Below are 26,729 nucleotides of genomic sequence, written 5' to 3'. Positions count from 1 at the left end.
TTTACATGTTTTAATGGTTACAGGAAATTTTTTTAATGTATAATATTTTATGACATAAAAATAACATGAAATTTGTATTTCATTGTCCATAAATAAAGTTTTATTGGTACACAGTCATTTGTTTACATATGATCTGTGCTGCTTTTGTGCTCTAAAGGCAGAATTTAGTAATTGCAGCAGAGATGGTACAGCCCACAAAACCTAAAATACTCTCTGACCTTTAACAAAGTTTATCAACTTAGACAGAATAACATCCTTGACAACTCAACTCCAGACTTTTTGTGAGAAAAATAAGCTATTTGCTTATATAATCCACTATTTTTCAGGCTTTATGTCACTTCCAGCCAAAGGCAGTCTAATTGGTGCACAGCTAAATGAGATTTGATGAACTGGAAGAACCAAGGGCAGCGTAATGAGGACAGTGTCTGGAGGACATTCTGCAGATGTCAGGACATCTAATTTATTTCCCTATAATTTCCCAGGGATTTTAAAGCTTTTGTTGGAATAGACTGTTTCTATAAAACTGGAGAGGAGGGAAAAGATGAAAATTTTAATGAATGAATCTTTATAGAACTCAGCAGACAACTAGGTGCACAAAGCAGATAAGAAGGTGCAGTAAAATAATAATAACTCAGTGTATTAGTTATGTATTGCAGTGGAACAAATACTCCTAAGCAACAACACTTTTATCTCACATATCCTGTAACTCAGGAACCTGGCCATGGTTTAGGACTTGCATTTGCTGAATCACAGTGACAGTAGACTGGAGCCATCTCAAGGCTCAATAGGAGCCACTTCCACACTCACTCACAAGGTTGTTGCCAGAATTCAGTTCTTTGCTAACTGTTGGGCTGAGACCCTCTGTTCCTTACAGCTATCATCCAGAGGCTGCCCTCAGCACCTTGCCACACAGCCTCTCTGCAGGGCAGCTGGCGATGTGGCAGTGGCTTCACCAGAGTGGGCAAGTGAGGATACAAAAAGGAGGGTGACCCAGATAGAAGTCACAGCCTTGTACAACGTCATCCAAGAATGACATCCCAGCACTTCTGCTGTATTCTGTTCGTTAAAAGTGAGTCACTATATCCAGTTCCCACTTGAGGGGAGGAGATTAAGCAAAGGTGTGGGTACCAGGACATAGGGTCATCAGGCACCTGTCAGAAGCTCCCTACTACACCCAACCAAGTGTTCAAATTCATGGATTATTTTCACCTGGATTACTTTTGCTGCTAATCTTGGGACCTTCTCTGAAAAGCAAAGGAAGTGGGCCCAGGCCCACGAGCAAGTCTTTCAAATGTCATCCCTGTGTAAAGATTTGTGTCCTAAATAGAAAGAGGTTCCTGCTCCCACCTCGCTCCAGCCGACACGTAACCATCTCCGCCCTCTCCGCTCTTGTCTTGGGAGTCTGTTATGTTAGCCAAACACCAAGAGAACAATTCTAATCCTGTCACCTAGAATCTAAGCATTTTTAGGAAAGTGTTTCCCATAGGTAGTTTACCCTTTATCTTTTGTCTTAAAAGTGTTTGTTGCTTTTCCCACGATGTGAGTTCAGAAATGCAGGCTGGCTTGCTCGTGAGTACCTACCTGCCAGTAAAGGCAAACAAGGCTCCCTTGGCTTAGATCTTCTTGCCCTGCGGTCTTTCCCACTCTCCCTCACTTTTCCTCCTTAGCCTTCCTCCTCCAAAAGAGGGCTCCCTCACTTCACATTCCCCTCTCCCAGTGGGAAGTGCTGTCTGAAACAAAGAAGCCCTTGCCTATCCCTAAGACGGCTCAAGTGGCCACTTCTGACCAAATAGGCTTCAAGTTGGTGTTACAACTAAGCACCGAGGGTCTGTGAATTAGACCCTTTAGTATGTGCAGTGCTGCTTTGATCTTGGCAGACAACAGCCCTCATCTGAATGCCCCCTACCTCTTCTTCTAAGCGGACACTTCAGCTTCAGCCTCCCTTTGCTGAGACAAACCAAAGAGTTAATCAAACTCCTGAAATGAGTCCCGGGGAGTTGGAAACATGGCATCTTGCCCTGTCTATTCTGCAAATTTAAAAACACTGGGCTTCCAAAGAGCTGATACTTGAGGGTCTTTTAAATGCCTAGAATACTAAACGGGCTGGGGGTTTTCTGTTCTTAGGCTAAAACAGCTGAAAGAAGAAAGAAATATAAAATCCTTTATTTTCACCTTTTGGACAGATCCATTTTTCATTTAAAAAGCAATAAATCAACAGATTCAAAAAGGAAAATATGCATAAATGTATACATACCCAATAATTACACTCAGTTGTTTGCAGAGCTTTTTACTTAATTCATCTTTTTCTTTTCTTTAAATGCAACACAGTGGGAGACCTTTCCTGCCTGTCCATTCAGAAGCAGGTCAGTGGGGCAGCCACCAGTAGACCAGCTTGCATGAGGATGCCACTGCCCCTGGGAAAAACAGAAACAGTGAAAAAGATGTTGAGGACTGATGGGATTAAGACTTTCAGGAAGGCAATAATGCAGACATAAATTTTACCCCCAAATCTCTGGAAGAGGTAACCCAGGAGGGCAGAGGGCTCACTCCCAGGTAAGGAGGGCATTGAATTTCCTGGCACTCATCCTCAGGTACAGGTTTATGATCAGCAAGGATGGAGGCTTATTAATATGAAAGTGAAGGAAGCCAGTCAGCTGTCCTCTGCAAGGAAGGACGGAAAGAGTCTATTTAAAATAAAATCATCATAAAAATGAAGAAACAAATGACAGACTGAATGTATAAATGCACAATCCCTGGACCATCTAATAAGAATAGAACTATCACCCTAAATCTGCAGCAGCCTGCTTAGGAAACCAAGCCCCTTATCTATGATAAACAGCCCAGGAAGACAGCCTGCTAAAGCCAGACTTGCAGGAAGCTAGTCTGCTATCTTTAGTGATAACCCAGGAAGCTGAACAATAACTTCTGTAACAAAAGACCCAAAATGTTCAGGACTTAATTAATAATTGTATTAGTCAGGAATCTCCAAAGAAATAGGACCAATAAGGACCAATACATATATTACATATATATATGTATACACACACATATATATTACATATGTATTACATATACATGTATGCCTGTACACACATACATACATATATATGTGGATATTTATTATGGAAATTGACTCATGCCACTATGCAGGCTGAGCAGTCCCATGATATGCCATCTGCAACCTGGGGAACCAAGGTCGTGGTGGTTGTATAATTCAGTCAAAAGCTGAAGGCCTAAGAACCAGGGGAGCCTTCCCCACCTGCCAACTGCTGGAGTAAGTCCTGGAATCCAAAGGCCTGAGAACCAGAAGCTCTGATGTTTAAGGGCAGGAAAAGATGGATGTCCCAGAAGAGAGAACTTTCTGTGTCCTTTTGTTCTATTTGGGCCGTCAAGAAATCAGATGATGCCCATGTGGGTGAGGGTGATCTTCTTTACTCAGTCGTCTCATTCAAATGCTAATCTCTTCCAGTAAAACCCTCACAGACACACCCAGAAATAATCTATTACAAGCTATCTGGGCACCTCTTAGCCCAGTCAAGTTGACACATAAAATTAACCATCACAGTAACTGATGGCCTCCCTAATTTTTGTGCCTGCTTCTAATTTAGGACCAACCAGAGAAAGCCAACTATGGCCCCAACCAATCAGATAGGCTTCTGTGCTCCAGGGTGGCCACCCTGGGCTACCCCAGGCCAACAGCTTCCAATAAGGGCACACCTGAAACCATCCCTTTTGCCCACTGTAATGCTCTCCCACTCCCCTGCCTACCTTTGAGTCTCTGCCAAATGAAAGTGATGGTGGCCAACTCCCTTGCTATGGCAAGCGCTGAATAAATCACCTTTGCTTTTCTCATGTGAGTGGCATTCAATTTTTTCTACACAGGCAACTTAAAAGGACTAAGGTATATTTCAGGAGTCTAGCTTTTAAAATCTCCAGGAAGACACCCTCCAGGGTGAGGCCTTGGGTAGAAAACAATGTTACTTTCACTGTCACTGTTATCCATCCTTTTCTGTGTCCCCCAAGCCTGAGGCAGCCTCAGAAGGAAACCAAAATCAAGTTAGCTCCATGAGTTCAAGTGCTGATTCCTCACCTTGAGTTAGCTTCAAACTTTTCAGGCAATATTTGGCAAGTCTCAAAACTCCTTAGCCCCTCTTATAACAATGCGCTTTGAGTTCTGAATATTAATTTACATGATGTATGTACTTTATTCACTTATCCTTGTTTTCATTTGTTTCTTTAGTATATTCGTGTAGGTTTATTTTTCCTCTTCAGTTAGACAGCTCATCAACCTTTATCTATGCCTATCATCCCTACCCAATACCCTTAAAAGTGCTTCACACATGGAAGGCTTCTGATCACTAACATTAACTGACTTTTAGAAATCTTGTGTCTTTCAAAGATTTGAAATAAATGACTCTTGTAAATATTAATACATAGACCTTTGTTTGTTTTAACAAAGGTGAATCTAAAATGGCTTGCCACTATGAATCAAATATAATTTCAGTACACATTAAATATATGCATATACTGGTTCAATGTTTTAGGTAAGGAAGAACTAGCTAAAGATATAACAGATAAAACGCTAAATCTTAGTGGCTTCAGAGAATAGATACGCATTTTGTTCACAAACGTTATTCCCTATCAGAGGGCAGATCTCCAGTGACTTAGGGACCCAGGCTCCTTCTGCCTCACAGCTTCGTCATCTCCAATGCCAAGTTCCTCAGGTTACTACACTTGTCTGTATCAAGCCAGAGGGGAAAGACCATGGGGGGCCATACTGTGAAGTTTTTATGAGCCAAGCCAAGAGACGTGAACACGACTCTTAGCACATTCCATCAGTCAGATCTCAGTCACGTGGCCACACCTCACCACAACAGGGCTGGAAAATAATTTAACTCTGGGCTCAGAGGGAAGATAAAATGGCTTTGGTTAAGAACTAACCAGTTTCTTTCACACTTATCAAGGCAAAAAACAAAACAAAACAAAAAAACTCTGCTGTCAAGACCTCTTTAGAAATATCACTCCCCTAACCCAAATGACTGGCTTAGTCACTGGAAAATGTGCACAGACTAAGCTCTAAATTGGATTCTTCATACATCAAAGGGTACAGTAAAGCTCCTGACAGCCCCTGCTTCTCAAACATGAAGGACAGTTCACAAGGACAACAGCAACAACAGAAAGCCCTGCCACTTCTCCCTGCCTTTTTAAGAGAGTGCTGTGGCTTTAATTTTATTGCTTCTAGAAGCATTGCAGCTTTTCATGAGCCAGTGAACTAGCTAATTGGCTAGAGCAAGGACTGCATCTTGGAAGGTGGCACTTTACAAAACAAATATTAAGAAACTATGAATCTCTGGAGTATGAGCTTTCAAGGGTGAAGAGTATATCATGGGTCAACATGATACAACACGTGACAGTTAAGGACAGGGAGGAAATGACACCTTAGAAAGAGAGAAACTCAGTGAGAATGCCTACATTTGTCTCACATTGAGAGTCATTAAAACCATAAGCTCCTATATAGCTGATTTTTTTTTTTTGGCTGCAATTAAAATATAAAGAGCTGATTTCTTTGACGTTCTGTGTCTGCCCTTTTTTCCCATTTATGTATATATACAGCCTAAGCAAAACTGACAAAAAAAGTAATCGAGATTTTGGTTCTGATGCAGATCTTGATTTATTTTGACTTATACACAGGGTCTAGTAAAATGATGCATGCCTTCCTACAGAAATGAGATGTCAAGCTGCAAACAATGCTGCCTCCCTTCAACAAGCAGCACAACCCATTCCACAGCCATCTTATCTGGTGTCCCTCAAGGGCAGTCAAGATCTCAGCCCCTTCATCAGACTGACACCTGCCAACCTTTTTGTCCATTTCTGTAAGAGTCAAAGTTGAAGGCCATGCTGAACTTGAATTTTCCCTGAAGTTCAGCAGAAAAGTAAGATCTACTTGCAGGTGATTCTTGCAGAAAAATAAGTCATAGACTAAAAATAGTGCAGCAATTTTTTTAATGAGAAAATGAACAAGATACGTGAACACGGCTCAGATATACCCATCTGTTTTCAATTGTAGTTGGCGGCAAATCAGCTCTCAATTTTCTGCTTGTTGTGCTTTCTAACACAGCTTCCCCTGCATTTGCCAATGACCAAAATGCACAGCAACCCTAGGTAATCTTGCTCTACCTCTTTCCTCTTCCCAGACCACAGAACATCCAGTTGAATTGCAACATTATTAGGGCAGATATTTACACATTTATAATCTTTTTTAAAGTATGCATATGTTGTCTTTTTCTTGCATTCATCTCTTATTATTTGCTATCTTGTATTGCCAATGCCTCGTCTCTCCTCCATTAACACTGATAAATCGCAGTTGATTATAGTTTAGTTCCTTTTCTCGTGGGTTAAATGCAGTAAAATGAGCTGAAAAGTAGGAAACAAGGCCTCAGGGTGACATCAACACCCTATAATAGCTTATTTTTACCTCTAATATTTTCACAGATGATTCTGCCTGAAATTCTCCAATTTGGGGTAATGATGCTGAAAGTGTGTAATATGAGATTTTGGAGTATAAGCAAACAGATGATGATGATGTTGACAGAAGGGTTATGTTTGGATAAAAAACCAGCTCTGTATGAAAGGCTGGTCAGGGCTAATAACCCAAGAGCTAAGATGAATCTTGATTCAGTGCTTCCATTAGTAAAAAGAGTATGTTTGAAGCTTACCTTTTACAAAATACAAAGAGCATATCTGACAGTGTATTTAGAAATGAGAGACCTGACACCCAGTTTAAGAAAAGTATTCTATTCACAGGTCTCTGGTGGCACAGGGCTCTTGTACTTGGAGTAATCGACCTTTGTAGAACCTCTTTTTTGGCACTGGAATATTAGGCCTGCTGTCTTGAACCTCTTAGAGCTAATGGGATGTCCAGATGTAACTCCATATCTATATAACCCTGAGGACTGCTATACAGCTGCTACAGAACATGAGGGGCTCATCTCTGTATTGAAAAAAAAAATGCCCCAAGCTTTTGTTTCCTAAGGTAATTTTTGTAGAGAAATTATAGCCATGATGACATGCTCACTCTAGGATAGGGGGAGTGAGGCAATTAAAATTTAGAAAAGACGTGAAGTCTACACCAGGTGGCACAGAAAGTGTTGCCTGGCTTCTCTCCCCTCCCCTGCAGAGATAAAACATGGTACCCACTGTCCTCAACCCTTAATCCCTTGGACCCTCTCTAAGTCTCCAATTTTACATGTCCCACTGTACTTCAGTGAATTTCTGCCAAACAACTTTGGAGACTGTGTGGGGTTACCATGTACAGGTCCTTCACAACACCCTGATACCTCACCCCTTAGAGCTTTACTTATGCCCAGCATTGAATGGGCAACCTTCCTGATTACTTTCCTTTGGTTTCACCCTGAACTCCAAAGCACTGCACCATAAAACCACAGTGGCATTCCTAATGGAACCCTGTAGCCATTCATGCAAAACTCTCATTCCTATCTTGTCTCACAGATATGTCCTCTGAGAACATTTCTGTTAATCCCTCATGCTTCTCAACTCCCACTTCCACACTCACCTCCTACACTTTAATATCCCAAATGGACTTAGACACATATAGAGCCTCAGTATCTTTCCTCCCATCCCTGCCATTTCTAAGGAGAGAATCTGATCCTCTTCTAACGGCCCACACTTTCTACTTTTGCCCTGATCCCATCCTCACACCTTCTCTAGGACTTGGCTGCACCATTATTCCTCACCTATACTTCAGACTTCTCCCCCCTTGATCCCTTTCTGTTCTTGAGTAATTCCCCACATTAAATCAAAAGGAACAAAGTGAAATGAGATAAAAACCTCTTTCCCTGGCCCATCTATGCTTAAGTTCCTTTTTAAAAAATTCCTCCTACTGAGCTAGACACAAACTCTCATATATCCTCCCCCATCTCACCAAAAAAATTTACAGTCTTCTCTCTGCAGAAATTATCTGTCAAACACCACTTTTTAAAACTTTTCCAAGGTCAGATTATCAGAATATTATATTTTACTGAATATCATTACTTAGGTTTACCTGTGAACAATTAGCAGTTCCAATTCACAACTCCCAAAAGCAACACTTCTTAATTTTGATTGCTTTTTAAAATTTGTACTGAAAAGCAATATGCATAAGTGAAACCTGCAATGAATGTGCACAAACTGAACACGTCTTTGAACCAGCACCCAGACCAAGAAACAAAAAATTACCAGAATCCTGGGCTTCCTGCTCATCATATACAGTGAAACTAAGTAGTTTAGAATGGATGAGGCTAGGCTGTGATAGAGAATAGAATCATGAGGCTAGAAACATATATTGAAGGGCTTCTATATCTTGCTGAGAAGCAACTGAAACAACAAATCAAGAAATCCATGAACGTATTGGGGTAGTGCTGTCTAATTTACTGAAGAGATCGTGTCTGAATATGGGATTCTATTTTAGTACCCAAACTAAGACAGCCATATGTCCTGGCTTTTCCTTGACTCCACTGATTTAAAATATTTTGCCTTATCAAACCATGTGTCAGAACACAGCCCAACTTAGGGTCAGGAAAATTTTGTTACCATAACCTCATTCCATCCCACACACCCACACACCATATTGTTTTTCCAAAAAATAGTATCATTGCTTCTGGTTGGTATCCTATACAGAAAATAATTTGATTTGTAGGCTTGCAAATCGTACTTATAAATATTCAAATGCACAGCTCCAATTAAAACAAGAGCCAAAAGCCTGTGCTACAGGCAATGAAAATATTCTTCCCATAGCTACATTTACTTTATTAACAGGCTGTAGCCTAAATGCCTAAGGAAAAAATTGTTATAGCCTTGTTATCTTGCCTCTAATTGAGTGATTTTGTTTCTTCTTTTCATTTACTGAAGTATTACGGACTTGGCTACCATAATGTATGAAACTGTAGTTACTTTGACCAATTCAGACCTAGCTCTCATACATTTAAGGGCTTCACACGACTCAGTCCCTGCTGCGAGTCAAATGCCAGGAAACCCAATTCAACCAAAAGGAATTAAAGAGGAATTCCAAATTTTAGGTTTACCTACAAACAATTAGCAGTTCCAATTCACAACTCCCAACAACATCACTTCTTAAAGCTCCTGCCCCTCATGTGCAGCTTCCTCTCCTGCAGTGGCCCCAGCACCTCTCTCTTGCCAATCCCATGACATTCTTCTTCTCTCCCCAGTCCTACATTTTTATCAAGATTGTTGTCATTCTTGGCTTCATTTATTCTTGTCTAGAAGCATTTAGCAAGGAGTCATTCTAAATAAGTTCAGCCTAATAAGGTTTTCTTTTTTAAAACAATTTTTAAGTAATTCTTTATAAAATACATTACATACTTATATATTAAATCTTGTACACAAGTGCAGGAGAAAGAGACCTGGGGAAAGGCGAACAGATTTAGTGAATATATGATAATACTTATGAGAGCAGATTTTCAGAATGAGAAGAGAGATTAATTTTAAAGATTCTGAAACAAATTGGTAATAGGAAATAAAGGAAAGTTAGTCATGCCTAAACTTAAGATTAAGCTTTAAGTGGTTCCAGGTTCAAACAGTAGCAGGAAGAAAAAAATAAGTCACTCACTGAGACATTGGTTACGTTTCTTAATTTAGTCATTCATAAATGGAAGATAAATCATATCTACTTTATAGAATTATTAAGAATATTAAATGAAATCAAATGTGCTCATTTTTAAAAACAGGTATTAGAACGAAGCACACACTCATTAAATTCTAGTCATTCTTTCTACTCAGGCTTCTACTGACCCTTAATAAGAATGTTATTTGGAAATTCCAGGCCTTTTTTGAATATATTAATTCTTGAAGTTGCACTGTGGTAAGCAAGAGAGGCTTGGCCAGCAAAAGCCATTCCATAAGACTGTAGGGATTATTTAATTTTATGCATCCATACTTTTGCCTGGGCATCCAAGAAATTCTGAGCTAAAAGTAATGTCATAGGAAATAAAGAGGCTTGGGGTTTTGGTCCATTTATTTTCCTTCTAACTGTATGATAATACTTTCGGTTTTTAAAAGTTTTGCTAATATACCAGCATCAAACTGAAAACTTTAATTTTCACAACAACCCTAGGATATAGGTACAATTGTTTACATGTTTTAGTTTACATGTAAGAGACAGGGACTAAGAGAGGTTAATTTTCCTAAAGGTCCCTGACTTCAAAGCCTGTTGTTTATAATATTACCTCTACTACACGGCTTTTAACATCTGACTTCTATTTTTAAGGAGTTATTATTTCATCTTTTACTGGGTGCTGCTCAATTCCTTTTAGGAAGTGAAAGTGATATCAATTATAAATAAATGTTTCCAAGACAAATCAAAGATAGAAAACACAAGTAGGCAAATGATGAACTAGGCCTAGACATCAAACGCACTTACATGAAAATACAACCTATGGAAACAACTGTCAGTCAAATGCCTAATGTGTACTGCCACAAGCTATGTTACTTATGGAAAATGATATGGCACCTGTTTTCCATCCAAAATAGCATGTAGGGCTCCCATCAGATACCTAAGAATGAGATTTTTAAAAAGGAGAAACTTGAGAAGTGAAAAAGATATACAAAGTCTGAAAAGACTGGAAATAGCTCTCAGATTCTGTCCCCTGAATATGACAGTATCTAGAAGGGCCATCTGCCTTATCCATCTTCTTACTTGGCTGGTGACAAAAATGATATCATCTCATTTTTTTCTGCTTAAGACCCTGATCCCTTCTAAAATAAAAATAGTCCTGGGAGGGCTAACAACGTTTCTATCTGTCATTGAGAACTTGATGATGATGACTTTCCATCTCTCAGAACAGAGCAGGCAGAAATGGGCATGAGACACCGTGCGCCTCAATTTAGAGACAGGAAAAAGCCAGTTCTCAATTTTGCCTGGAGTAAGCTCAGAGATACCTTTGCCCTGTTTGAGCTGACATTCACCAATCCTTAGGGCTTCTATGAAAATAAGTCAATGTTTTTAGAAAGCTAAAGTCCTCTTATTCACACAGCAAAATGCTGCCAATAACCTTAGTTGTGAGTAGGATGAACACAGTGATTTGCCTTTTTCTCTGTGACATATTATTAGATGTTTGCAGACTGACTGGAAAGGGCAATTCTACAGAAGTGGCCACAGATGTTATTACATCCAGTAATTCTGCTACATCTGGCTCAAAAAAAAAAAAAGTCACTAAATGGCAACATAAATGCACTTCAGCAAATTTGTTTAGAGTAAGTTTTAGGTGGGTTTCCCAAAAATATGATTGCAAAAGGAGAAACAATTGAAAGATAACACATTGAAGTACACTACAGGAATAAAATAATTGGAACATAGCTTCAAGAACTTTCACGACTGACAAGTAGGCCCATAAGTGAGAAAAATAACTGCTTGGTTGTTTTAAGTCACTGAGTAATAGTGCAGTTGGTACACAGTGTTACTGGAAAACAAAAGAAAGGATCAAGAAAACCAAAAGTTGGTTATTTGAAAAGATCAACACAATTGACAAACTTTTAGCTAGACTGACTAAGAAGAGAGAAGAGGAAACTAAAACCACAAATGAAGGCAAGAACATTACTACCAACTTTATAAAAATTAAAATAATTATAAGAGAATAATATGAACAATTATATGCTGTGATATTTGTGTGTGTATATGTGTGTGCATATATGGGTATATACATATATGAGTGTATGTGTGTATGTGTGTATATATGTGCGAATGTGTGTGTATATACACACACATATACACACATATGTATGTATGTATGTGTGTATGTATGTGTATATATGTGTATATATACATAGAATGTGTACATGCATACATGTGTACATGTATGTGTACACATACACATACATACACACACATATGCACATATATACACACACAAATATATACACACATATACACACACACACAATCTGGACAGGTCTTGCTAGGTTTAGAGCATACCTTTTTTGTCCGATCAAATTTTGACATGGTTGTCCATGCTTCAATCATGCCTACATGATGAAGCTTCTATAAAAACTCAAAAGGACTGGGTACAGAGAGTTTCTGAATAGCTGAACACAAGGAGGTTCCTAGAGGGTGATGCACCCAGAGAGGGCATAGAAGCTCTCCACCCATTCTCTCTTACCTCACTCTATGCATCTCTTTATCTGCATCCTTTGTAATAGCCTTTATAATAAAAGGGTAAACATAAGTGTTTCCCTGAGTTCTGTGAGCTGCCCCAGCAAATTACTCCAAAAAGGAGATCATGGGAATCCAAACTTGAATTCAGTCAGTCAGAAGTTCTGGAGACTTAGATTTGCAACTGGTGTCTGATGGGGCCTGAAATTTTGGGGACTCAGCACTCAGCCTGTGAGATCTGACACTATCTCCAGATAGATGGTGATGAAATTGAATTGGAGAACACCCAGTTGGTGTCTGCTGCAGAATCAATTGCTCACTTGGTGGTGGGGAGAATCCCACCCCCTACATTTGATCACAGAAGTATTATTCTGTGTTGATGATTATTGTGGTATGAAAGCAGAGGAAAAGTAGTTTGAGTTTTTTCCAAATATATGCCAACAAATTAAATCTAGATGAAGTGGGAAAATTCTTAGAAACACACAAATTACCAAAATAGACTCAAAAAGAAATAAGAACTCTCAACAGACCTATGACAAAGAAAGAGACTGAATCAGTAATCAAAAACCTTCAGAGAAAGGCAAGTCCAGGACCAGACAATTTCACTAGTGAAGTCTATCAAATATTTAAAAAGGAATTAACACCAGTACTAGCCAAGCTCTTCCAAAAAAAAATGACAAGGAAGGAATACTTCTTAAAATATTATATGAAGCCAATATTCCCTGATACCAAAGCCATACAAAGAAACCACTAGAAAACTAGAGACCACTGTCTCTTATTAATATAGATGCAAAATCCTCAGCAAAATACTAGCAAACAAAATCCAACATAACATTAAAATCACCATGACCAAATGGGATTCATCTCAGGAATGCAAAGATGTTTCAACATTTTAAAAATCAATACACTATATTAAAAGAACTTCAAACAAAGGGAAAAAAACCACATGGTGATCTTAAGAGATACAGAATACGCTCTTTACAAAATGCAGCACCCTTTTATGACAAAAGCACTCACCAAATTAGGAGTAGAAGAGAGCCTCCCTAACATGATAAATGGTATATATGAAAAACCCACGGCTACTATTTTCAATGGTGAAAAACTGAAAGATTAGGATTAGTAAAAAGACAAGAATACCCATTTTTGCCACTGCTATTAAACGTAGTACTGGAAATCTTAGCCAAGCATTTAGGCAAGAAAAAGAAATAAAAGTCATCCAAGTTGGAAATAAAGAAATAAAGCTATCTATATTTGCAAATGGCATATTCTATATATAGAAAATTACAAAGAATACACACACACAACATACAAACTACTAGTGCTAATAAATGGGTTGGGCACGGTGACTCATGCCTGTAATCCCAGCACTTTGGGAGGCTGAAGCAGGTGGATCATCTGAGGTGAGGAGTTCGAGACCAGCCTGGCCAACATGGTGAAACCCCGTCTCTACTAAAAATATAAAAACTAGCCAGGTGTGGTGGTGGTGGGTGCCTGTAATCCCAGCTACTTGGGAGGCTGAGGCAGGAGAATCACTTGAACCCAGGAGACAGAGGTTGGAGTGAGCTGACACGATCCACTGCACTCCACCCTCGGTGACAGAGTCAGACTCTGTTTAAAGCAAGCAAGCAAAAAGGGAGGGAGGGAGGAGGAAGGAAGGGAGGAAGGGAGGAAGGGAGGAAGGGAGGAAGCGAGGAAGGAAGGAAGGAAGGAAGGAAGGAAGGAAGGAAGGAAGGAAGGAAAGAAGGAAAGAGGGAAGGAGGGAGGGAGGGAGGGAGGGAGGGAGGGAAGGAGGGAAGGAGGGAGGGAGGGAGGGAGGGAAGGACGGAAGGAAGGAAGGAAGGAAAGAAGGAAGGAAAGAACGAATGAAGGAAGGAAGGCAGGCGAAGTCAGCAAAGTTGCAGGATACAAGAACAACAGACAAAATCAGCTTTTTGTACACCAGTGATAAACAATCTGAAAAAAAAATTAAGCAATCAATTCCATTTACAATAACATCCAAAGAATAAAACACCTGGAAATAAATTTAACCAAGGAAGTGAAAGGCTTGACCACTGAGACCTACAGGATATTGTTGAAAGAAATCAAAGACAATATTAAGAGAAGACAGCCCATGTTCATGGAATGAAAGCTTTAATATTGTTAAGATGGAAATACTCCCCAAAAGTATCTACAGATTCAATATAATCCCACTAAAAATTCTAATGGCCTTTATTGCAAAAATAGAAAATATAATCCTCAAATTCACATGAAATTTTAAGGGACCCTGAATAGCCAAAATAATCCTCAAAAAGAAGAATAAAGATGGAGGACTCATACCTCTCAATTTCAAAATTTACTGCAAAATTTACAGTAATCAAAATAGTGTGGTACTTTCATGAGGACAGACATATAAACCAGTAGAATTGCAGTGCAGAAATAAACCCAATATCTATGGCAAATTTATTTTTGACAATGTTTCCAAGACCATTAAATAGGGAAAGAATAGTCGTTTCAACAAATGGTGCTTTGGCAACTGGATAACCACTTGCAAAAGAATAAAGTTGGACCCCTACCTCATTCACAAAAATTAATTCCAAACGGATCAGAAACCCAAATATAAGAACTAAAACTATAAAACTCTCAGGAGAAAATGTAGAGTAAATCTTCACAATTTGGCAATAGATTCTTGGATTTGACACCAAAAACAACAAAAGGAAAAAAATAGATAAATGGGACTTCATCTACATTAAAAATAGATGAAATTGACATTGTCGAGAAAATGACAGACAGCCCACAAAGTGAGATAAAATATCTGCAAATCATATATCTGATTAGGGTCTAGTATCCAAAATATTGAAAGAACACTTTCAACAAAAGACAAAAATTCCGATTAAAACATGGGCAATGCATTACTGGGTATATACGCAAAGGATTATAAATCATTCTACTGTAAAGACACACGCACACATATGTTTATTGCAGCACTATTTACAATAGCAAAGACTTGCAACCAACCCAAATGGCCATCAATGATAGACTGAATAAAGAAAATGTGGCACATATACACCATGGAATACTATGCAGTCATAAAAAATAATGAGTTCATGTCCTTTGCAGGGATGTGAATGAAGCTGGAAACCATCATTCTCAGCAAACTAACACAGGAACAGAAAACCAAACACCACATGTTCTCACTCATAATTGGGAGTTGAGCAATGAGAACACATGGACCCAGGGAGGAGAATATCACACACAAGGGCCTGTTAGGGGGCGGGGGGCAAGGGGAAGGATAGCATTAGGAGAGATACCTAATGTAGATGACGGGTTGATGGGTGCAGCAAACCACCGTGGCACATGTATACCTATAGAACAAACCTGCACATTCTGCACATGTATCCCAGAACTTAAAGTATAATAATAATAATTTTTAAAAAGGGCAATGGACATGAACATACATTTCATGTACAAATAGCCAAAAAGCACACAAAAGGTTAATCAACTTAACTGGTCATTAAGGAAATGCAAATGAAAACCATAATGAGATACCACCTCACCCACATTGGAATAGCTATAATAGAAAAAATAAAAGGAAATAACAAGTGCTGACAAGGATGTAGAGAAATCGGCACCTTCATGCATTGCTGGGGGAAATGTGAAATGGTGCAGCCACTATGGAAAACAGTTTGGCAACTGCTCAAAATGTTAAACATAGAATTATCTTATGACCCAGCAATTCTACTTCTGGGTATATATCTAAAAGAAATGAAAACATATGAATACCAAACATGAATGTTTATAGCAGCATTTTTCATAAAAGCCAAAAGGTAGGAACTACCCAAATGTTCCTCGGTGGATGAATGGATAAACAAACTGTGCCATATACATACGGTGGAATATTATTCAGCCATAAAAAGGAACAAAGTACTGCTACATGCTACAAGTTGGATGAATCTGGAAAAGATTATGAAGTGCTCACTGTAAAATGGTAAACCGTATGCTGTGTGAATTTCACCTCAATAAATATGATCATATCATTACAGAGATGAAGATAGCCAGTTAAAGGAGGTAAAAAGTGGTTGCTTCTGGAGACCAGGACTTGGAGTGGTGGAGAGATTACCAGTAGGGAACTATCACTTCCTATTTTAAGTCTTTGCATATATGTATTGATTGATTTGCATATTTCCATATTTTTATTTTAACTCTGTGCATGTATTACTTCAATGAGAAAAGTTTGAATTATTTTTAAAAGACAAGTGTTCCAAGATGCTGGAAGTACTGGCAGTTCTCTGTGATCCTCAGGAAACACCTGAGAATGAGCCCTTCTTTGACACACGTAGAATAACCACTCTCCAGAAACCTCTGCAGAAGTGAAATCCAAGGTTGGCATTTGGCAGGCAGGGGACTGTAAATGCCAGATTGTGAGCTGGAATTCAAGAGGTTGATGAAATCAGATCCCCGAGGCTTTTGTCCCATGGCGACCACCCAGCTAAAGCTGCTGAATTCATCATGTCATCGTCCTCACTGTGAGTCTGGATTCCTTCCTGACGTTCCATTAGGTGTCCTCTTGTAGTGTCTTTTGAGCCTGTTCCAAAAGTCATCTCAACACTTTCTGGATAATAAACTACACACCCAATACATCAGCAAGACTTGCCAGTTTTACTTCCAAAATATGTGTCCAGCGGGCTCTGTTTTCACCATCTTCACTATCAATTCTTACCACTACTGCCACCACAAAACCAAATTATTTATGTTGGGACATGTGCAGAAGCCCCCAAGTGCTGCCCCCCCCATCCACACTTACCTCCAGCTCAGCCTCCACTCACCAACCATAGTGATGCTTTAATAAAACTGTTATGTCACACTCTCGCTGGAAACTTTTCAATAGATTCCTCTTCTTCTTCAAATATTCCCAAATTCTACCCGTAGCTGACAAGGCCCCACATTATTTGGCCCTCTCCAGTTTATTCTCTCTCTCCTCCTTGGCCCTCTCTTTTTTCCTACTCACCCCAGGACCATCACTCACGCTCTTCAACTCTCCAGGATGCAGGTTCATCCCACAAACACCTGCCCCGTTCTCCCCTGGCTGACTCCTTCATGTCCTAGGTGAAAAGGCACGTGCTGGGGAGACGCTAGCCCCACCCCAACCAGCTCAAGTCTGCTGCTGCTCAATGTACTGCTTTTCCTTAGTAACAGCCTGATATTAATTAGATTGTATTTAATTACTAGTCTGATTTCTCTCTCTTTCACTAGACTACACACTCCATGAATAAGGGTAAGGACTGAACTACTGTTCTTCACCCCTTAACACAGGGTTTGGCACATAGTAGATGCATCAGAGATGCAACTGAATTAATAAATGCATGAATGAATGAGTAAAGATTACTTCTCCCTCTTATAAGGAAAAAGACATTTGTGGTTGAATGTCTACTACATTTACAAGTAAAATTAAAATTTTTATTTATAAGCTGCTTATAAATCTTAACCAGGATGAATAAAGGCATATATCGTAATGCCTAAAGGTAGGAAACTCATTAAAAATGAGGAAAAACACTTTAAAATAGGACTCTCACAATTGTATGCACCAGTGCATCTGTTCCAATCACAAATCACCAGTTTGAGAAAGTGACAAGTAATTCTGATGCAAGTATTTTTAATAAAAAAACTTATTCAAAAAGGTTAAAACCCGAGGTAGCAATAGTTTTGGACTTCAGAGAATAGTCACATCATTAACACAAGGTTGGGTCACAAAGCCCGCAGTGAGTTGCTGTGTGATTTTAAATAATTCAAGGGGCTGCTGTATCATTCTGGTTGGTCACTGAGAATGCTACACATGTAAAGCAAAGTGGAAAGTTCCCATCGCAATGACTTTTTGCCAGGAGCGTTTACCATTATGGCTCCCTCATCTTTTCGTGCTCCAAATTCTTCCTGATACAGTCAGACTATAGCTACGTATTAGCCTTAAGTTAGAATTTGACAAGAATTTATGATGCTAACTTTCCAGAGGAGAAATACTGAGCCCTGGGTGTGCAGCCAGGGCAGCTCCAGGATGAGGCACAAGCCCACTGTGCCACTCACACCCTCTGCCACGTGTGCCCCGAACCATGTTATATTTGCATAGTGCACATTTTGGAAGGTTTTTAATGTCTCCCCAAAGTCAGGAATTAGGAGTTTCAGACCTCACCTCTCCAAAAGCGAAGAAACCAAATTTCAGAAGGTTGAAGTGTCTTGTCCACAATATCCAATCCAGGTCTGGAGCTAGCTAGGACATTCAGCTTACTCATTTATTAAGCTAGTAGGTAATGGGTGCCTACTAATTCCAGGCACTATTCTAAGTTCTCAGGAACACATCAGTTTTTTTGTTTTTGTTTTTTTAAAAGACAACTATTTTTGCTGTCGTGGAGTTTATGTTCAAGCAGAAAAATATGCAGGTTGTAATTTTATTTTTTTGACATATCAAATTATTTTGAATTTTATTTGAATGCAAAATTCCATGGTTAATAAGTAAAATTATCTTAATAAATTTTCAATTTTTAGATTCTAGAAATCCTAGAGTTTCAATTTATGATGGAGAAGTGAAATAGAATACTTTCTAAATTTCAAATACGGAGGTCAAGATAGGCCTCCGTGAGAAGAAGATATCTGAGTAAAGAGGTGTGAGAATTGCGCTGTGAAGATCTCCGGAGGCCCATCTGAGCGGAGCCATAAGGCCCTAGTTCAGACATAATAACTGAGGGGTGGGAATGAGGATTACTGACAGTGAGGTTGGTGGAAAAAGAACCTGCTAGACACATATTTTGGAAGTAGAGCTGACTTGTCTCGTCAATTAATTGGACTGGTGGTTTGCACTTTCTCCAGAAGGTGTAGAGATGTTTGAAACAGGTTCAAGGCACTAGATGGAGACACTTGATGAAATATCACTAATGAATCCGGACTCAGGCCAACATGGAGCCGTTTGGTGGCTGAGAAAAGGAAGGAAGCCTTTGCTGAGCAGAAAGAGAGAGGGAGAGAGTCGTAACAGGGGAGGCCAGAGAAGGAACAGGAGCTAAGACTGCAGAGTTTTGTAAGCCACTAGAAGGCCTGTGGCTTTTATTCTAAGGGAAATGAGGGGCCAGTAGAGAGTTCTGACAGAAAGATGCATGGTCTGCCTTTGGTGTTCACCAGGCTGCTAGTCTGATGTCAGTCTGTTAAGGACAAGCATGGAATAGGAAATCCAATGAGAGGCAGCTGCAGCAATCCAAGCTTGAGATGATGGCGGCTTGGACCAGCATGTTGGCAATGGAGGTGATGAGAAGTGGTCAGAACTCAGATGTATTGTGTTTTATGGAGACAAAGGCAACAGAATGTGGTGATGGGTTGGATGTGAGAGAAAGACAGGAATCAGGGATAGCCATAATGTTTTTGACCTGAGTAACTAGAAGCATGGCATTGCCAAGCACCGAGGGGGATAAACTGAGTGGGCAGGTTAGGGGAGGAGGAACAGGAGGTCAGTTTTAGACGAGTTAAGGTTAAGATGCCTGCCTGAGAGATGTCCAGGATACTGTTGGATGTACAAGTCTGGGCTTCTCCAGGCACCCGCTGGCTGAAATGCTAATTCCTTGTGCAGTGCTCATCTAAGCTTGCTATACTTCTCCATAGCCACAGCTTAGATTTCTCCAGAATGAGAAGCACCGTAGTGAAGCTAAATTGTGCTGCTCTCAAATCTGCGCTGGCCTTATTTCCAAGAAAAATAACCAGTCATCCTGCATTTCACCTAAGAAGACCTTTAATCAAGGAGACTCCTGCCCACCTTAGTATGGCAGAAATCCATTTGCAGAACTTCAGACACAGTGAGAAATGGAACTTAATACACTGGCACTGTAATTGAATGTGGTACCATTTCTCCAATACCTACAGTATATTTAATCATTTTCCTACTCTATCAGGAGGATGAAATTTTGTTTTTTGTATCCTTGTAAGACAAAATTTTAAAAATCTGGTGAAGATCAAAAGTAGCTGAGTTGATCCAAAAGAGCCACACTCAATGCATCTAAATAACCTCGTCTTTGGTTAACAAGGAACTGATGCCAGTGGAATGATCATATTTTAAAACTTCCCCTATAAATGTGACATATGCATCCCCATGTGTCAGCATAATCTCTGCTGAAAACATTTCAGTGAATGACGAGTTGATTGGCCCCAATTTGAAAAGCATAGTGTATAAAAACATAATTTCAGGGGGCCAACATTATGACAGATTCTATATTCTGCTCATACACAGAACTGGTTTGAACTGTTTTGAGGATTCTGATAGTCTGTAAATGCCTGCAGCCAAGAAACTTGGCCAGATCAGAGAAGGAGGAAATGGAAGGAAGGAAATTCACAACTGTTGGGCAACTATTCTCAGCCAGGCAATGCTTGAGAGAAAATGGCAGGGCAAGGGGACTGATAGATAATCATTGTTTTCACCACCAAAGGAACAGCAGCATAGAGATGAAAAGAACACTGGTTTTGTAAATGCAGACCCCTCGTGCAAATCCCAGCTCTTTTTCTTACTGTGAGATGTCAGACAAATTATGTCACTTCTCTGACCCTTGACTTTTACATCTGTGAGAGGAGGGTAACAATAGATGCTTTCTAGATAGCTGTGAGAATTGAACTAGGTTTTATTTGCATATTCTCTTTCTCTCTCACACACACAATGTGCTTGACTTATTTCTAACCTCAATGTATTACGAATGGCATGTTAGTAGGGCTCCAATATGATACGGAAGATATCTGAACCACACAGAAGGTGTACACCACGGTGTAGAGGACCGAAGAAAAAATGAAAAATGCAGGTCATTTCTGCTAAGATGCCATACAGGGTATTGTCAGTCAACAGCTTAGAGACTTGAAAGAATAAACAAAGCCCAACACAGGTCTTTGTTTTCTGTCCACTATACATGTCAGCCACGTTGGAGCTCTCTCCTATGGTCTCCTCATTCATTCTAGTTGAGTGTGTCTCAAAACCTATGGCCTCAGTTAAAAGCCACCAAAAGAAATTCTGATTTAAAATGTATAAGATATATCAGTGAAAAGGTTTCCTGATTATTTGGGGGAGTGGAAGACATAAAAAAAAAAAACTTTGTAAAAATTCCTCCACAGTTTTCTATCCATAAACACCTTGTCCAGTATTAATGAGAAGCATCCTAAGAGAAGTCTGCTCTGCAAATTGCTGATTCATAAGGGATTTTAATTCCTTTCTTACTTTTTTTTATTTTATTTTATTTTGTTTTGGCCTGCTGTGAAAACAGGAAGGACAAGGACCAATTCCAAATCCTGGATCACAGCAGAAAGTCCAGAAAAATGGATGGCATATGGAGGCTGGGGATTAAGCAGGAAGGTGAGAGGGTAGCGAGAATCAGAACCCTGGAGAGAGAGAGAGGAGGAGCCAAAAACGAAGTAAGTTGGCTTGCCGATCCCATCCCAAGGGGACCTTAACTTTCAAATGAGAATGATGCCTCTGATTTGCTCTTTAAGCAAATATTGATTGGGTTTTTCAGAGTGACTCTAATGTGACAAATTCCATGACTCTCTGCTAGAAGCAAAAGTGGATACATTGGCACCTTTTCCATTGAATTTGCCATCAAGCCGGATGAAGAAATAAACAGCAACAAGGGAGGGGAGGAAAGTCATTGCTCAACTCTTCCACAATTTTTTTTTTTTGCACAAGTCTTCTCTTGCATAACAAAATCATCTCAAGAAACAGCGTCTGTTTTGGGGGAATTGAAGAAAGAAACCCAAAATGTGAGACTGCGGCATACTTGCTGAGTATGAAGTGCTTTCATTTTAAAACTCTGATCTACCTACATACGGTGAACCTCCTTGGGAAAGATGGGACACATCTTGTATAACAAGGAGGACCTCCACCGGGACCCACGCAATGGCATGCACTGAGCAGAGGGACAGCTCAAAGCCGCATGCAGGCACACCAGTGAGAGGTACGCTGCAATAGATCAAGGTCAAGGATACAGGTCTGTGGTGCTAGCGGCTCCAGTTTAATCCATGACCAGAGAAGGCATTCAAAACCTGGGCTCTATGCAGTAAAGTCTCTGTCATGAAGCAACCTCAAGCTGCCTCCTGCCTGGGAGAGGGAAGGAAGCACTTAGGACAACTTTGCTCTGGGCCTTAATGGACAATACTGTTTGTCATTGGTGTACTTTTCCTTGGTTTCATCTTTTCCTGATTCTTTTGTCATCAGAGAGTTAAGATTCAAGAGTAAGATCAGGTGTGAACTGAAGGAAAAGAAGTCACTTATAGCCTGAGTCCCATGCCAGAGAGACAAGGGTAATCCTTGTGACTCACATGTCCCCAGCCCAGCCACCCAGGGCTCCCTGCACACATGGAGCAATGCCCCATAAGGGGCACGGGAGAGAATCAGAATCTCCTGGGGAACTTCTCTTGGCAAGGAAGGGAATGTATACTTTTCACTTAGCAAACTAGCTGCGTGCACACACACACACAAGTGTGTGTGCGTTTTCGCACCTTCTGTATCTTCTACTACAAACATATTATTTTGACATCATAGAACCACAACAAGTGTTATAAAGTGAAGATGAGCACCTAAAACACTTAAACCCTAAGGTATACTGACTTACTCAGCTAACCACACTCAATAATTTTTTGAATTATCTCTCCCACTGTTTCTGAGGTTTGAACTGTTCAACGAACAAATGCTGCTCACTGTTCACTGTAAAATATTCATTTATTACCATTGGGTTCTGAAGCAGATGCAACCTGTCTTCACATTACCACATCCCTTACTATGGATCCATTGAAAAGCACTACATAGTTGCTTTTGTTTCATCCTACTTAAACCCTCTTAAAGCAAATGTCAAAAATTATTTTGTGAGTTTAAAAATGCACTGATGGGTATATACCCAAAATAACTGAAAACAGGGTTTCCAAGGGAGACAGTTGTACACCCATGTTCATAGAAGCATTGTTCACAATAGCCAATGATGAAAGCAATACAAGTGCCTGCTGACAGATGACTCAATAAACAAAATGTGATATATGCACACATGAGAATTTTCAACTTTTGAAAGGAAAGAGATTCTGACACATGCTACCACATGCATGAACCTTGAGGACATCATGCTAAATGAAAAAAGCCAGTCACAAAAAAAGACAAACACTGTACCATTCCATTTGGATGAGGTACCTAGAGTAATGCCATTCACACAGACAACAAGCAGAATGGTGGTTGCCAGGGCCTAGGGGTAAGGGGGAATCAGAAGTTTTGTACAATGGGTGCAGAGTTGCAGTTTTGCTAGATGAAAACAGTGCTGGAAACTCATTGCACAACAATGTAAAGGTACTTAACACTACGAAACTATATGCTAAAAATGGTTAAGATGGTAACTTTTATGTTATGTGTGTTTTACCACAATTAAATTTTTAAAATTTAAAATGTATAGTACAGGGCCAGGTGCAGTGGCTTACACCTGTAGTCCCAGCTACTTGGGAGGCTGAGGTGGGAGAATTGCTTGAGCCCAGGCAGTCGAGGCTGCAGTGAGCCCTGACTGTGCCACCACACAGTCTGGGTGACACAGCAAGACCTCATCTCAAAAAAAACAAAAGTAAAAATAAAATGTATTGGGCCAGGCATGTTGGCTCATGCCTGTAATCCCAGCACTTTGGGAGGCTGAGGCGGGTGGATCACAAGATCAGGAGTTCGAGACCAGCCTGGCCAAAATGGTGAAACCCTGTCTCTACTAAAAATACAAAAATTACCCGGGCATGGTGGCATGCGCCTGTAATCCCAGCTACTTGGGAGGGTGAGGCAGGAGAATCACTTGAACCTGGGAGGCAGAGGTTGCAGTGAGCCAAGATCGTGCCATTGCACTCCAGCCTGGGCAACAAGAGTGAGACTCTGTCTTAAAATAATAATAATAAATAAATAAAATGAAATGTATCATATAATTTATCATTCTATTAAACAAAAAAGACTTTAGGAAAGAGGTAAAATTTCAGCTGGTACCCTTGGCAAAGAATGGGGCTGGGAGAACAGAAGTCTTGGGAAGGGATTCAGAGGCAAAGGGAGCAACACTGAGAAATCCATCTGGAATCCACTGGCATGCTCCCAATCGATTTTTGATGGAGTGAGCGTCTCTAAGGGCTGGGAACGTCCTTGTGTGAATGTACTGTCAGCAGAATGCTGGCTAGGACTGGAGGGGAAAAGGCTTTTGAGGGAGTGAGGGTCTTGAAGCTAAGGGGATAGTTTTAGGTGTGGATGGACATGAGGGGTGATAGTGACCGTAAGGGTTGGATGAGAGAGGTGACGCTGTCAGAGCAGCAGGTGAGAAAAATGAAGTTGGCAGCTGCATGAAGGATTGACTGCAGGGAGCCATGCCAGAAGCGGGAAAGCCGGTGAGGAATGGATTGTAATTATTGGTCTTGGAACATAAGCATTTCCTTGCCATTAAATTGATCTGACCACAATAAGTCACAGTATTTACCCAGTCCTACAATAAAATGGTACAGTATTTTACAGTAACAAGTCTCCAAGGAAACCCCAATATTAAAGTCCCAACAGATGCAAAAGGAAAATATTGAAGAAAGGGAACCTTGGAAGAGGGTGAAAAATGGAGGAGAAATATAAAGACTAACATATAGGGAAATATATTGCAAAACCACTTTGTATTGGCAAACTAGAAATCCCTTTTTTTTTTTTTCCAAACACAGCTGAACTATGTAACACTAGCTAAGGCAACATATTAACATATCACACACTGATGAGTATTTCTTCTGAAGATTGTGGAATAAGCAAAAACTATAATAAGAGAGAATCATGTGCATTAAAAAGAAGCACAGAAGAAAGAAAGCATCAAATATTTCATGGAGGAGTAAGGGTCCCATTCCTAGTGGAGCATGGGGTATGAGTGAGGGAGTGGCAGGGAAAAGTGTGTGTATGTACATGCGTGTCACACACATGCTAGAGTGCTACAGGGCTGGTGGCTGCATATGGCAGAAAGTACAGGGTAGAGCCCCAGACCAAAGGACAGTGCGATGGTGCTGACTTACATATAGACCTGATTGTCAAAGATATTTGCTGGTGAGAATGAGCTTATTAAAGAGTATGGATATGGCTAAAAATAACTTGTATTTAAACCTCAGTTCAGAACACTTTTGCTGTGCCTTGGACAGGCAACTTAACCTCATGAAGTCTCAATAAATACATGTCTAAAACAAGATGAATGCACTTAGTTGAGATGATTAGAAATAATGTACATAGAGTGCCTGGAATAGTGCCTGACACATAGTAGGTGCTCAAACAAACAAACAAAAAAAAACGGTAACTATAATGAAAATAATGTGGTATTACTTATATATGCATATATAAACTACTACTGATCATTTCAAGGAAATTTACCTTGTCATATGCCTTTTCAACAAAACGCATTTCCTGAGCATCTGTTGTATAGAAAGTGTTAGGTGCTGAAGGGATGTAGCACATCTCCGCCTTTCACAAGCTTAGAATGTACCCTGATATACCAGTATATGTACTCTTCAGAGCCTCCTATGTGGATACCAAGATGGTCAGGTGCACAGGTGAGAACCTCAGCTGATGGAGGATGGGAGGACTCGAGTCACTGTCTGCCACAGGCCCAGGCCAAGGTCAAGGTCACCCTGTGATGTGCAGTGCTGCCCCTACCGGAAGGAGGGCTCGAAGACCCTGGGGCCGCAATTCCCACAGAGTCAGAGATGGACCCACTCAGACTGCTCAGCCACCATGCTTCAGAAAGTGGAAAAGAAGAGGAGCAACGTGAAGAAGTGAGTCCTCAGATGTAGGAGGGGCGGCCAGCTGACCCACAGAGGAAGGCTGTCAGCTGGGTCTCTCTTGGCAGCACCGCCACATCCCAAACCCACAGGGAGTTCCCGGCCACAGCAAAGAGTCAGAGGCCTGAGGGTGCTGCTACCAAAAGAGAAGATAGTTGTGAAGAATGAGTGAGTCTCTCCATCCCCACGGCCCACAACACAGTCATTTTGATCTCCTTTTTCAAACAGATATTCAGCAACCTCCGGGGGCCTCTCTCATGGACCGTGTCGCAGTCAGCCAGCTATTTTCATGTTCTGCAGCTGCACGAGCTCACCCCTGTCGAGCTCACTCCCGTCACGTTGGATGCCCCCACCTCTGTGAGGGAGGGCAGAACATCAGGGAAGACAGACATCGAGCAACACAGAATGCCATGTGGTGCCGCTTGGGGCACAGTGACATTCAATGGGGTGGCACGGAAAGTCATGAGGATGGAGAGGCTGGAAAGAGGCTTCAAAGGGAAGATACTCACAGATGAGGGGCATGAGTAGAGAGGGCAGCAGGAAGACTGCTGGGGGTTCATGTGGAGGAGGAGGTGGAGAGGGAACAGAAGAGCAGGTCAGGAGCCAGTTCTCGAAAATACAGAACATCAGGCCCACTCTGTAGACAATGGGATTGTTCCTGTCACACAGAAAATGAATGCAGGATTATTCATTTGGCAACTGCAACTCAAGATGCTGCAGGGGAATTCTTGTCTCTCCCCCATTCTATATGCACCTCTGCTTCCTGAATTCTTGTCTCCCCTAATGA

The 26,729-nt window shown here is 40.5% G+C and overlaps 1 long non-coding RNA gene across 2 annotated transcripts in view; it reads right to left on the bottom strand.

Moving 5' to 3' along the window:
- The window catches only part of LOC123569846 (uncharacterized), a 291,198-nt gene that overhangs the window by 10,370 nt on the left and 254,099 nt on the right, over window positions 1–26,729 (bottom strand). For both annotated transcript variants that reach the window (XR_006693670.3, XR_010582471.2), the window contains one exon: window positions 2,255–2,414. This is a non-coding gene — a long non-coding RNA (uncharacterized lncRNA). The remainder of the gene's footprint in view (window positions 1–2,254; window positions 2,415–26,729) is intronic.

This window comes from Macaca fascicularis, chromosome 17, assembly GCF_037993035.2.
Source record: "Macaca fascicularis isolate 582-1 chromosome 17, T2T-MFA8v1.1".
NCBI lineage: Eukaryota > Metazoa > Chordata > Mammalia > Primates > Cercopithecidae > Macaca > Macaca fascicularis.
Note: the sequence above shows the minus strand (reverse complement) of the source record. Positions and strands in the feature narration are given on the sequence as shown.